Below are 13,067 nucleotides of genomic sequence, written 5' to 3' on the forward strand. Positions count from 1 at the left end.
CTCAGAAACCATTATCATTTCCCTATGAAAGTTCTGCATTGCACACCATGTGCAGCGACATGGCCTTGACTAGCTGCCATAGAACTGCTGAGAAGGCAGGTGCTATTTATTCTCTAATTTTGAAAGTTCAGACAAGTAGAATGAAAAGTTTCAGCATAGCACCTAAAGCCACTCGGAAAATGTGTACTAGAATGTGATTACTATTACTATTTAACAAACACATAACCCATGTCACGTAAATGTTGGGATTTGGAGAGATGCTTATGTCTCTCAGGTTGAAATGCTGAAATAATCACAAAAATGTTAATGTGAGTTGTCTATTAACAATAGTGACTAGATCATGGATGGTTTCTGCTTTCAACTTTGTGCTTATCCTTTTTTTTTTTCACTTTAATTATTTATTTTGAGAGAGAAAGAGAGAGAGAGAGAGAGAGAGAGAGAGAGAGAGAGAGAGAGAAGCCCAGGCAGGCTCCACACTGTCAGCGTGCAGCCCGACATGGGGCTCAAACTCATGAACTGCGAGATCATGACCTGAGCCAAAATCAAGAGTTGGACACTTAACTGACTGAGCCACCCAGGCACCCTAACTTTTGCTTATCTTTATTTCCTAATTTCTCTACAAAGAACTTGTCCCTCTTGTAAATAAAAACTATTAATAAAAATATCTCCACACCCTAACCTCTATGATAAATGGACTCTTCAGCCAAAACACAGAATGATACTACAAACCACAGAGAGTGATTTGACTGAGAGATAAGAAAATCTACTTTGTGGTTGAAAAATGATGAATTTTAGAAAGGGAAGAGACAGGAGGAAGCCTGGAGGCCTCTCTCTGGCTTTCTCCCATCACTGACTGTCTCTGCAATATGCAAGCTTTCCTCCAACAGGCTTTTCAGTGTTGTATTTAAATCCCGTAGTCATAGAGTGTCTCATCTCCCTACATGCATCCCTCAGCTGCTCTAGTTTCTACAGGGAACCTGTGGCTGGGAACTGTGGAAGTAATTCTTGCTACTGAGTTCTGAAAGGGATGAAGCAAGCAGAAAGATATTTGTGGGCCTGAGTCCCCTGTGGTAAGACCATACATCTCGTCTCACAAGAGAAATCAACACTGAGGGTACTTTGTTGTACTCACTGTAAATACTGGTACCTAAACCAGGAGCTGAAATAGTGAACATACCCTACACAAATTGCCAATTAGCATCTATCGGAAAGACTTCCTTGAAAGGAAGTATTTTAATATAGAGAGTGGCAGAGAATCCCATCTCCATGTTCATTTTCATTTTCTCCTCCAAATTTAAGATTTCAGTAGAGGAAGTACAAAGTGGTACACTTGGTGTCAGAAGTCATGGGTTGTAGTCTTGCCCTTATGCCTTCAATAGTAGTGGCCCTCAGTGAATTATTTTGCTCCAAAATTTGTTTTACCCTCTGGGGAATGGGAATGGGAATTCCGTACAGTATTACAAGACTCGATTAAGAGCATATGTGTGGGGCACCTAGGTGGCTCAGTCAGTTGAGTGTCTGACTTCTGATTTCAGCTCAGGTCGTGATCCCAGGGATGTGGGATCAAGTCCTACGTCAAGCTCCATACTGAGCGTGGAGGCTGCTTAAGATTCTCTCTCTCTTTCTCCCTCTCTCTCCCCCTCCGTCCTTCTCCTCTGCTCATGCTCTCTCTAAACTTAAAAAAAAAAAAAAAAAGAAAACAAAAAGTTCTGTCTTCATGGAGTTTATACTTATAGAATATACTTAAAATTACATACTTAAAAAAAGAGCATATGTGAAAGTGCTTTGCACACTATTCAATAAAATGCCATTATTGTGAAACTTTTGAAAGATGAACTAAATTTTAATTTATGACTGTGACTAACAGTTCTTTCACTGTTATTTGGAGAGTCTACTATGTGCAAGATAATGTCACTGAACGAGACTCAAAGACAAATGAGGCAACGTCCTTATTCTCAATAGTAGGTTGGCTACTGATCTAAGAGTCTGGCAAAAGTCAGTGAAAGCATTCTTTTAGAATCAATTGGGATATAGAATCTACAAAAAAGAGTACCATATGGTTTATTTTTAATTGTAAATTGTATGCTACACATCCCTTACATTAGTAACATTTACAATTCACTTATAACCATATACATATGCATTTTTCCTGAGAAATTCAGTTTGAGACTCTTGGGCATATCCCATATGCACATCTGCAATGTGACTTTGTCATTCCCCCATCAAGAGGTAGAGTCTGTCTCTCCAGCGTTGAATCCGGATGAGTCCTGCAACTACTTTAAGCAACAGAACACAGAGGAGGTGAGGTTGTGCTAGTCTGGGATGTAGCCCTTGACTGGTTTGGCATCTTTTGTCTCCTTCTTCCTGGAAGTCAGCTGCCATGTAAAAAAAAAAAATGTGACCACTCTCAGGAGACCATACTGTGAGAAAGCCAAGGTACAGGAAGAGGCCAGGGAGGATGGGGTGCCATGTGGGTGCCTACAGAGGCCAAGGAGCAACAAGGCACAGATGCGACAGTGAGGGAGCCATCTTGGAAGTGGCGAGCAAAATAAGATGGTTAAGTCACTAAACAGTTGATAACCCGAACACTATCTCATCTTACAAATGATAAAATGGAGGCCTTGAGAGATAGGGTGACTTGCTAGATATCGAACGGATGTTCAAGGGCAAAGATGGGGCTCATACGTAGGCCTTCTTACTTCAAGTCCCGCAGTCTTTCCAATGAAATGAGCATCAGAGCCTAAGTCATCCAGATAATTGCCTCAGATCTCTATGCTGTGTGGGCTGGTTTGTAATTAGGAATAATGAGTCAGTTATAGGCAATGAATATGATGTGAAATTCTAGGGACTGATTATTTGGAAATATGTTATCAGCAAGACAGGACTACAGTCAATTAAAGAAATGCAATACTCCTTTCAAAAATTCACTGCAGGACTAACACAATTATATTCCAAGAATTGCTTCCTCTTACTATTTAAAGAAGGTTATGAGAGGAAAAGAGTGATTAAAGATGCTTTGTGTTCAGAAAATACAAGTACAATAATCTTAACTCCCTTCTATGCAAATGAGGCCAGAGTTTAGGCCTAATGACTTCTCCCATAAATGTAAATGGAACTGATTGTGTAGAAAGATACAGGATAAAAGAGCTAGGCTGCTGTAGTGAGATTGGAGCCTGAATGGTGCTGAGCTGGGCCCAACACTGGTAAGTCACTGAGCCAAAACCAGGTATTTCTAAGATTGGAACAAAATAAACCCCAGAAGATAGCACTGAGAGCAAATACACAGCATTTTTTGGTACCATGAGAATAATAGAGAGGAAAGAAGAAACAAAAATGACTGAAATGAAGTTTAAAATTGACTAGTGATGACCAGCGATGGAAGGTCTGCTTAATCTCTTCCAGTCAGCTCCGGGGTCATCCTGGCCAGGAGCATCAGGTAATTTTTGAAAATATGGGCCCTGCTGCCTTCTCAAATAGCATGAGCAGTGAAGCCAGGATTAACTAGAGCTCCCATCATTTGATGTCTTCTGCTTATTTCTTTGGTAAAAATCTGATGCGGAACAAGGAGGGAATTTCTTGACTACTCATCAAGCTCGATGCTATGCAGAGGTAAATGTACTCTTCTTTGCTGCCAGGACAACCAGGAACAGGCCAAGAATATCTCGGCAGAGAATCAAAATCTCAGTCTTTCCTGTGACCTGTTTAGACAGTGCATTCCTGGAAGGGTAGTATGTTCATCTTTATGTCCCCGTTATCTAGGACAGTTCTATTTTATTCTCTTATTTTATTATTTTAAGGTTATTTATTTATTTTAAGAGAGAGAGAGAAAAAGAGAGAGCACTGTCAGTGCAGAGCCCTATATGGGGGCAAACTCACAAACCACGGGATCATGACCTTAGCAGAAAACAAGAGTCAGATGCTTAACCAACTGAGCCACCCAGATGCCCCTTTCTTCTTCTTTTTAAGTTTATTTATTTATTTTGAGAGAGAGAAAGCATGTGAGCAGGGTGAGGCAGAGAGAGAAGGAAAGAGAATCCCAAGCAGGCTCCTCACTGTCAGCACAGAGTCCGTTGCAGGGTTCAATCTCACAAACCATGAGATCATGACCTGAGCCAAAATCAAAAGTCAGGCATTTAACCTACTGAGCCACCCATGCACCCCCTAGGACAGTTAATTATTACAAGGGTTTTAATATATAAGTAATTACTGAGTAACTTCTAGGGCAAACCATGTACTATCTGAATTTTCAATTCTCTTTCACTGGATAATTTCATTCATCCATTCATTCACTCATTCATTCATTTATATATTTTTTTTTAATTTTTTTTTTAACGTTTATTTATTTTTGAGACAGAGAGAGACAGAGTATGAACAGGGGAGGGGCAGAGAGAGAGAGGGAGACACAGAATCCGAAACAGGCTCCAGGCTCTGAGCTGTCGGCACAGAGCCCGACACGGGGCTCGAACCCACGGACCGTGAGATCATGACCTGAGCCGAAGTCGGACGCTCAACCGACCAAGCCACCCAGGTGCCCCTCATTTATATTTTTTAAGAGACAGAAAGAGAGACTCTCAAGCAGGCTCCATACTCAGCACAGAGCCTGACACAGGGCTCAATTCCACAACCCTGGGATCATGACCAAGAGTCCAACACTCAACTGACTGTGCCACCTAGGTGCCCCTTCACTGGATAATTTTCAACTAGACTGTAAACTGAGGTTTCAAAGCATAATGAAAACATCACCAATGGGGAACAAAGCTTAGATTATCAAGCCTGCCCATGAATGTAACACTGGTAAGCGCTACCATTTATTGATGAGCTAGAACTTCATGAATACATTACCTAATTCTCAAGATGGATATAATTGGCTCTACAAGTAAGGAAACTCCAGTTAAATGATTTAGCCAAGGTCAAACATCTCCCAAGTGGCCAAGCCAGAAATCAAACCCTTAAAAGCCCAGCTCTAAAGCCTGTCCTCTCCTCTGTACCATGGAGCTTCACAGCCTACCCCAGGGAGATGGCAACTGTCAGGTTAACCTTGATCTTCAGGCCAAGTTGATGGCCTTCTCTGGCTCTGCCTATTCTGTCATCTTAAGGCTCATTTATCCACTACAGATAGACATCATCTGTATCTTTATGTTTGTGTATCTGTTTCTAGTGCTGTACTCAAGTACATATATTTTAAAATTGAAAATTGTATTTTATTTTTTTAAATTTTTTAAAATGTTTATTTATTTTTGAGAGAGAGAGAGAGCGCGCGCGCGCGAGAGAGAGACAGGGAGAGAGAAAATGAGTAGGGGAGGGACACAGAGAGAGGGAGACACAGAATCTGAAGCAGACTTCAGGTTCTGAGCTGTCAGCACAGAACGTGACACAGGAGCTCAAACTCACAAGCTGTGAGATCATGACCTGAGCTGAAGTCGGACACTTAACCGACTGAGCCACCCAGGTGCCCTGAAAGTTGTATTTTAAAGGTGAATTAAGCTCAAATTCACAATTAATAAGGCATTTCTCCCACCACTTCTCTTTCCCAATTTGAGCAATTTAATAAGGCTACCGGATTTATGAGATTCTCTACAGCATTCTCAACAGTGTTTTCACAGAATGAGATTTGATTGGTTATTGACTGCCTCCCGATCCCTTCTCTCTACACACTTGAACTTCAAAGATTTTTTTAAATGCAAAGTCGTGTCTTAGTGGGGCCAAGAAATAGGAGGAGGAAAAGAGACAGAAGGATGGCCCCTTTGGGAGGCAGGAAGTCCAGTGTTTATTTTGAGAGCAGAGGTGGAAATACTTGATTCCAATATTTGTTTTTCTTTAAATGGGATTTATAGTTCAAAAGTGAAAAAGTAAAACTCTTTTTTACCATGAAAGTTAAATTACAGATTATTATACCTAACTGGCATAAAATACATTACTTATAGAATAAAATATATACTCGTTGAATAAAATACATGATCTTTCACCTATCATTATATATCATGAAGAGTTTTATTTTAAGGTAAAAAGCAACACAAATCCAGAAATGCTTGTTACAATAATGATGTTTAGCATGTATTATTTTCATTCTAAGATGACAAACACACTAAGACCATTAATAGTATCTCTGGGCAATAAGTAACATTTCATTATATTCCTCTTTTAACATGTAGAGAAAATAAATATTTTTTTCAGTGTTAGGTAGGTAGAAAACAATATTTTTAGAAGTTCTTAAAAGTACCATGCACTGAGATGCATTATAATTGTTGTTTCTTCTTTTTATATTTTTGAATATTCTGATTTTTGCTGACAAACATGAGTCATTTGTGTATACACAATATACTATACATTAATGGCATTTTAAATTGTTGTGTTTTTCTATCTTCTATCTTTAAAAAGCATGGAACATTTTTTTAATCTAAAAGAAATGATTCTTATTTTTCTTCAAGGAAAAATATTTTACAATATAAATCCAGTTCTAAAAATGCTGTCCTTTAGAGCTTCACAAGTTGTCAGGAGAAATGGGAGAGACAATGTCACAGGAAAAATAATGAGCCTCATATGTAAGGAGGGAGGGGTTCTGGCTGAGCTCTGGGGCTCAGAGTTTGCTCTGCAGGGGAGATGCCAGTCATGTGCCTTTAAAGTGCTCTTGAACAGACACTAGGCCTGCAGAAGAAAAACTGACCAAGTAGATGTCCCCTGCAGCCTAGAAGTCCGGCACAAAAATCTATTTTTGTTTCAACACAAAATTAAAAAGAAAAATCCTCTTATTATAACTAGAGATGAAGGAGTTTAGCCTTCCAACAACAGACATGAGTTAGAAATGACTATTTCTAGGGTATGGAAAATTTAATCATTTAGACTCCCGCTGCTTCCATACTTTGTACCTGCTGTGATCTTTACTCATTTCCCGGGCCACTCCTTACCTGCCTTTGTGAAATTCAGCATTTGAATATCAAGCCAGCTGGGAATGGTGGATGTGGCAATTACATTTGTAAAAGATGGCAGCAATAACACCTCCAGCCCACATGTTCTTCTGCAATATGACCTTGCCAATCCCTCATTGAGAGGTAGAGCGAATTCCCCTCGCTCTGAAGCTGGGCTGATCTTATGACCTACTTATAAGTAATAGAATGTGGAGGAATAAGGCTGGGTGTCTTCTAAAGTAGGGTTAGATAAAGCCATACGGCTTTTACCTTGTTCTCTTGGGCCACTGGCTCTGGAAAAAGCCAGCTACCGTGTAATAAGTGTGACAAGTTTGAGGCCACTATGCAGAAGAGGCCATGTGTAGGTGCTTTGGTGGATAGCCTCAACTGAGCCCAGCTTCTGAGCCATCCTCTCTAAGATAACAGACATGTAAAGAAGCCATCTGGGACCCTCCAGAGCAACGTATCTGTCAGTTGAGGAACACTGAGTAACCAGAGTCAACCTCATGAAAAGCAGAATTGCCTAGCTGAGTCCTGACTAAATCCCCAACCCACAAAATCTGTAAGATGGAATAACATAGTTGTGATTTTCAGTCACTAAGTTTTGGGAAGTTTACTGCACAGAAATGGTGACTGGAGCAGGGACAACTGAGAGTCATTAAATAAGAGGTGAGTGACCAAAAGCCCACAACTAGGGGAGGAGAATGTAAGAAAACTTATACAACAGTGTACACAATTTCTTTCATTTTTTTAAAGATTTTTTTAAAAAGTTTATTTTTTTTAGTACTCTCTACACCCAACATGGGGCTTGAACTCATGACCCTGAGATCAAGAGAAGCAAGCTCAGGGCACCTGGGTGGCTCAGTTAGTTAAACGTCTGACTCCAGCCCAGGTCATGATCTCACAGTTTGTGAGTTCAAGCCCTGCATCGGGCTCCACGTTGACAGGGCAAAGCCTGCTCGGGATTCTCTCTCTTTCTGCCCTCTTGCTGCCCGTTCTGTGTGCATTCTCTCTCTCTCTCAAAATAAATAAAAAACTTAAAAAAAAAAAGAGTTACATGCTCTTCTGACTGAGCCAGGCAGGCACCTCTATACTATTCTTACAAAACGACATACCTTGACTAGCCCTTCTACTGAAAAACCAAGTAAAATGCTGTATATAACATTAAAAAATTATCTTAAGTGTACTAATTAGCTGGTAAGAAAGTAAAAAATACTTCGATGGAAAATAATAAATGAAGATGAAGTGCAGAGAAATGGGGTAAGCAGAGCACTGAAATTGGCTTTGACTTGAGGGCATTTGCTATGTGGTGACTCCAAGCTGTCATCTTCATAGCTTAGTGAGATACTGAAGACCAGAGACAAAACCTGCCCAAGGTGGAAAGTCTAATACATGATCCTCCTGCCATAGAGAGGGGCCCTTATGGTATAGCCTCAGTGAAGGCTATGCTAGAATGTCTGATCCCAGAGAACCGCACAGAAAGTGTCATGCTGATGCTTAGTGGGTGAGGGAGAATGAAATCTATCCTAAATATATGAATCCATAAGTAGCCCTCACATGGGTTTACAGTGTGAATTCATTGAGCTAAGGTGGTCTAAAACAACTCACCTTTATGTTAAAATAATATTGGATAAAATAGTCTTTACAACAGAAAGCATTTCTTGAATAGAGTCTCATAATAAAGGCTTCATCAGGAAAATGTAATTATTCTAAACATATATATCTATTAACACAATCTCGGAATATAGGAAGTAAAATTGATAGAATTATAAAGAGAAGGGAAGATCCATATATGTATTGGGAGAGATAACATATTCCTCTCTTGGTATAGGATAGACCAGGCAGACAAAAAAAAAAAAGTAAGGATAAAAAAGCCAAGGATACAGAAATCTGAATGAGACCAACAAGATTTAGTTTCAGACGTATTTTAAATGCCATACCCCCAAACTGAACACACACAGTTTTCAAGGATAAATGGAACATTTTATAATTACTGACCATATACTTTTAAAATCCCAGTATTTAAGGCCACACCTCAGACCAATTCAATCAGGATCTTTGGAGGTGGGTCCCAGGGATCAGCATTCTTATAGCTCCTCTGGGTGAGTGTAATGTGTAACCAAGGTTGGGAACCACTGACATACAGCGCCATATATAGCTTTCGGTGCTTATATCAGAAAAAAAGGAAAGAAGAACGTTAATGATTTAGAGTCCATCTTAAGTTAGAAAAGAACAGCCAAATAAAGGCAAGAAACTTAGAAGAAAGAAGATCAAAGAGCAAACAGCAACATAGAAAACATACTAGAGATGATCTACTCTACAGAGTTAAAGGCGTATCTTATCTCTTCTAAAGACATCAGTTCTAGGTAAATGAAGAACTTAAATGTGAAAAGCAAAACTATACATGTTTTAGAAAACAGTATAGCAGAATACATTTTGGATTTTGGTATGGGAAGAATTTTTTCAAAGAAACAAAATCACAAGCCATAAAGAAAAAGTGGATAAATTCACTGTATTAAAGGTAAGAATCTCTTTTGTCTAAACATACCATAAAGAGAATACAATGTTATAAGTCGGGAGAAGATAAATATGTATTTGCAATATAGATAACTAAAACATAGGAAGAACTCCTATGAATCAACAAGAAATTGATAACCCAAAAGAAAATAGACAAAAGACAGGCACAAAAGTAGAATCCGTATGCAGAATAGGTATGAAAATATGCTCAACCTCATTAGTAATTAATGAGAGGCAAAGTATAAGTGCAATGAGATATTATTTCATAACTACTAGGTTGTCAAGTAAAAAAAAAAAAAAACAAAAAAGGAACAAAAAGACTGACCATCACATGTTGGCAAGAACATAGAACTACGGGAAGTTTTAACCTTTGCTGGTGGGAGGGTGAACCAGAGCAATTATTTTGGAAAGCTATTGCCACTGCCTAATTTAGCCGAACATTCCTACATTCTAGGACCCAGCAATCCCATTGTAAGGAATATATGCAAGAAAAAAGTCCAGGATCCGTGCCCCTGAAGATGATATACGAATTTTCATAGTATATAGCTTGCGAATGTAAAATCTAGAAACTAAGTAATCAACAACTAAATGGATAATTACTTTGTGACTGATACATATGACAAAGTGTTATATTTCAGTGAAAAAGAAAAATGATGGCCTAGTGCGTTAACCCAGATTCTTTGGTGTTGACTGAATGATGCAACACCCAGAAGTACAGCATATGACGTACTTAGCCTCCAAAACTGGCAAAACTAACAAATATACAGCTATTGTTTAGAGGTATAAATAAGGTGGTTAAACTCCTAAAAAGGACAGAAAGGAAATAATTAAGAAAAAAGTCAGGGTGGTGGCTATTCTTTTTTTTAATTTTTTAATGTTTATTTATTTTGGGGGTGGGGCATAAAGGGCAGAGAAAGAGGGAGACACAGAATTTGAAGCAGGCTCCAGGCTCTGAGCTGTCAGCACAGAGCCCGACACGGGGCTCGAACCCACAAACTGTGAGATCATGACCTGAGCTGAAGGCAGATGCTCAACCAATTGAGCCATCCAGGTGCCCTGGTGGTTATTCCTTATGGAAGGGAGAGAAATGCAATTGGGAAGGAGCACACAGAGCTCTTTTCAGGTACTAGTAATATTCAGGGATTAATAAAACAGGTCTCTTCCTTTTATTAGTTAAATGGTACATTTGTTTCACACATTCTTCACCATGTGATATAATTCACAACGAAAAAAATAAAAAACCAAAATGCCAGAAGAATGTATACGACCAGAACTGAGATAGGGTTAGGGTTGAGAAAGAAATGTTATCTGTTGTTAACACTCACCCTAAAGACTGCACCTGACCTCAAGCCTCGTGTTTCTTTGTGAGGTGTCAGACAACACATGAGGTCATAAGTGAAGTCTACTGTTGCTGAACAGAGAGGGGAAAGCGCAGGAAGGAAGGCAAATAAAGCAGTGGAAACCACTCAGAATTACGTGTGAGGCAGTCAAGGGAAGAGCAAAGGGCTGCTGGTTGATGGCTGTGATTAGGATAAAACACACTCAATAGTCTTAGCTGTGTTTCACATCAGCCCAAGAGAGGCTCCCAGGGGGAGACATGTTTTTCACACCCCATGACAACTTGCCGGAGACCTGGATGTGAGGAGTAGGCAGTAGGCAAATGGCAGGCTCCCGCTGTCCACACCGTGCTTAATGAGATACCTTCAAGGCTCACCTCGAGGGTGGGAGGGGCTTGCCCCCAAATCTTCCCACCTTTCCCCTTACCCTCTCTCAGGACTCCATGCACTCTGCACTCACAGCACTTGTGTCCATGAGTATACCCTCTGACTAGAACACAAGGCTCTCAAGGCCAGGCATTCTTCTTCTTGGTAACCTAGGGAATAGCACAGGGCTGGACTTTACACAGGGAGCCTTAGGGGTGAGGGCAAGAAACCACAGTAAGTAGTTTACAGGCAATTCTTTGTAACCCATAACCTTGACATTTCCTTCAAGAAACAAGGCACTGATTAGCAGTGAGCTTGACACGGACCTGAGTACCAATCTTCTTCATCCCCTGGTGGCTTCCCTCAACCTGAGTGATTTTACCTGCCTTGGAGGAGCCTCTACCTTTAGGGCGTTCCTCAGCCTGTGCTCTCCATCCCAGCCGCAAGGGTCTCCTCCTTGCCTTTTCTACAAACATACGTTCTCCTGCTGCTCCATTGATTATGCCCTACTGTATCAGTTACTGGCCTTTTCTCCTATGTATTCAACCTTTCTTTTTCTTTTGGCCCCTTCTTTGTGGCATAAAAGATTGCTCAGGTATTTCTCGTATATATAAAAGCTTGCAGCCTCCACAATCATCACGGCTCAAGTGATTACCTCCTTCTATGGCTTCTCCTTCACAGCCAAGACTCTTGAGGTTCTATTTTATTTTCCTTTTCTCTACTAGTCAGGCTTCCACCCACCAGACTGCTAAAACGTCCCCTCTAGCCACATGACTAACCACTTGTGACCTGATCTTCTCCTTCCTAGGCTATTGGGCTACGTCTTCTCCTCTTTCCCTACCTCACAGACATTTCTTCTTCATGTTCGACTGCCTCTTCACCAATGTTGGGTCCCTTGGGTGCTATTCTTAGCCTCCCTCTACTCTCTATTCTCATTCCAAACATCCTTCCTTTGTGATCATTTCCCTCCCTCATTTTCATTTCTTCTTATGAGCAGATGATTTCTGATCTATATCTGATACGTGCTTGAATGCAGCAGGTGTTTTACAGAATGAAACCTATTAAAGAGCTTCAGCACGGCATATAATTAAAATACTGAGCTCTAGCATTAAGACTGAATGTGGCATGAGTTTATCTGATACCAAATTTTGCTTAGAGACAAAAATTAGAAATCATTATTTGGGATATTAGGAAAACCCTAAACTGAAGAATTTGAAAACAAAAGGTTAGCAAAATTGTTTGGCTTTGGAACTATATTACTCATAAAATAGTCTTTCTCCATGATGGGACTCACTATACATTTCAAGTTTTTCTGGACTGTGAGCTATGATATAGATTAAGAGTTGGTAAACCATGGCCTGCAGGGGAAATCTGGCCCACCACCTGTTCTTGTAAAAAAAGTTTTATTGGAACACATATACATCCATTCACTCACCTGCTGTCTATGGCTGCTTTCAGACTACGACAGAGCTGAGCTATTGCAACAGAGACTATATGGCCCACAAAGCCTAAAATATTTACTCTCTGGCTGTTTGTAGAAAAAGTGTGTCAGCCTTCATATAGATCAATACCTTTTTCACTATTAACATATCCCTTGAAAATGGTAACTTGTATAAATTATATTTTCTAAGAGTAAGGAAAAATCATGGCTGTGGAACTACCATGCCTTCAATCCAGGTATGAATGCAGGCAGTTTACACGGTAACTAAGAACTCATTTTTTCTAAGACTTAGCTGAAAGAACTCCATTGCTATTCCTAAATGGATCACTTAAGTGGCTCAAATAACTAAAGGCAGAAAACTTTTGAGTTACGTGGTAATATCTAGCCTCCTGGGATGACTGAGTATGTGTGTGTTTGCGGGATGAGGCCACACGGATATTGAAGCTTTGAGAAAAGCAATAAAATCATAAATAAAATCACGGCTAAAACGATGAGGATTTC

The 13,067-nt window shown here is 40.0% G+C and overlaps 1 protein-coding gene across 8 annotated transcripts in view; it reads right to left on the minus strand.

The window, feature by feature from the left end:
- The window catches only part of PHACTR2 (phosphatase and actin regulator 2), a 273,198-nt gene that overhangs the window by 19,229 nt on the left and 240,902 nt on the right, over positions 1 to 13,067 (minus strand). The gene's annotated exons all lie outside the window — the stretch shown is intronic.

The sequence above is a fragment of the Panthera pardus genome, unplaced genomic scaffold (assembly GCF_024362965.1).
Source record: "Panthera pardus isolate Hobbes unplaced genomic scaffold, ASM2436296v1 HiC_scaffold_17, whole genome shotgun sequence".
Classification (NCBI taxonomy): Eukaryota; Metazoa; Chordata; class Mammalia; order Carnivora; family Felidae; genus Panthera; species Panthera pardus.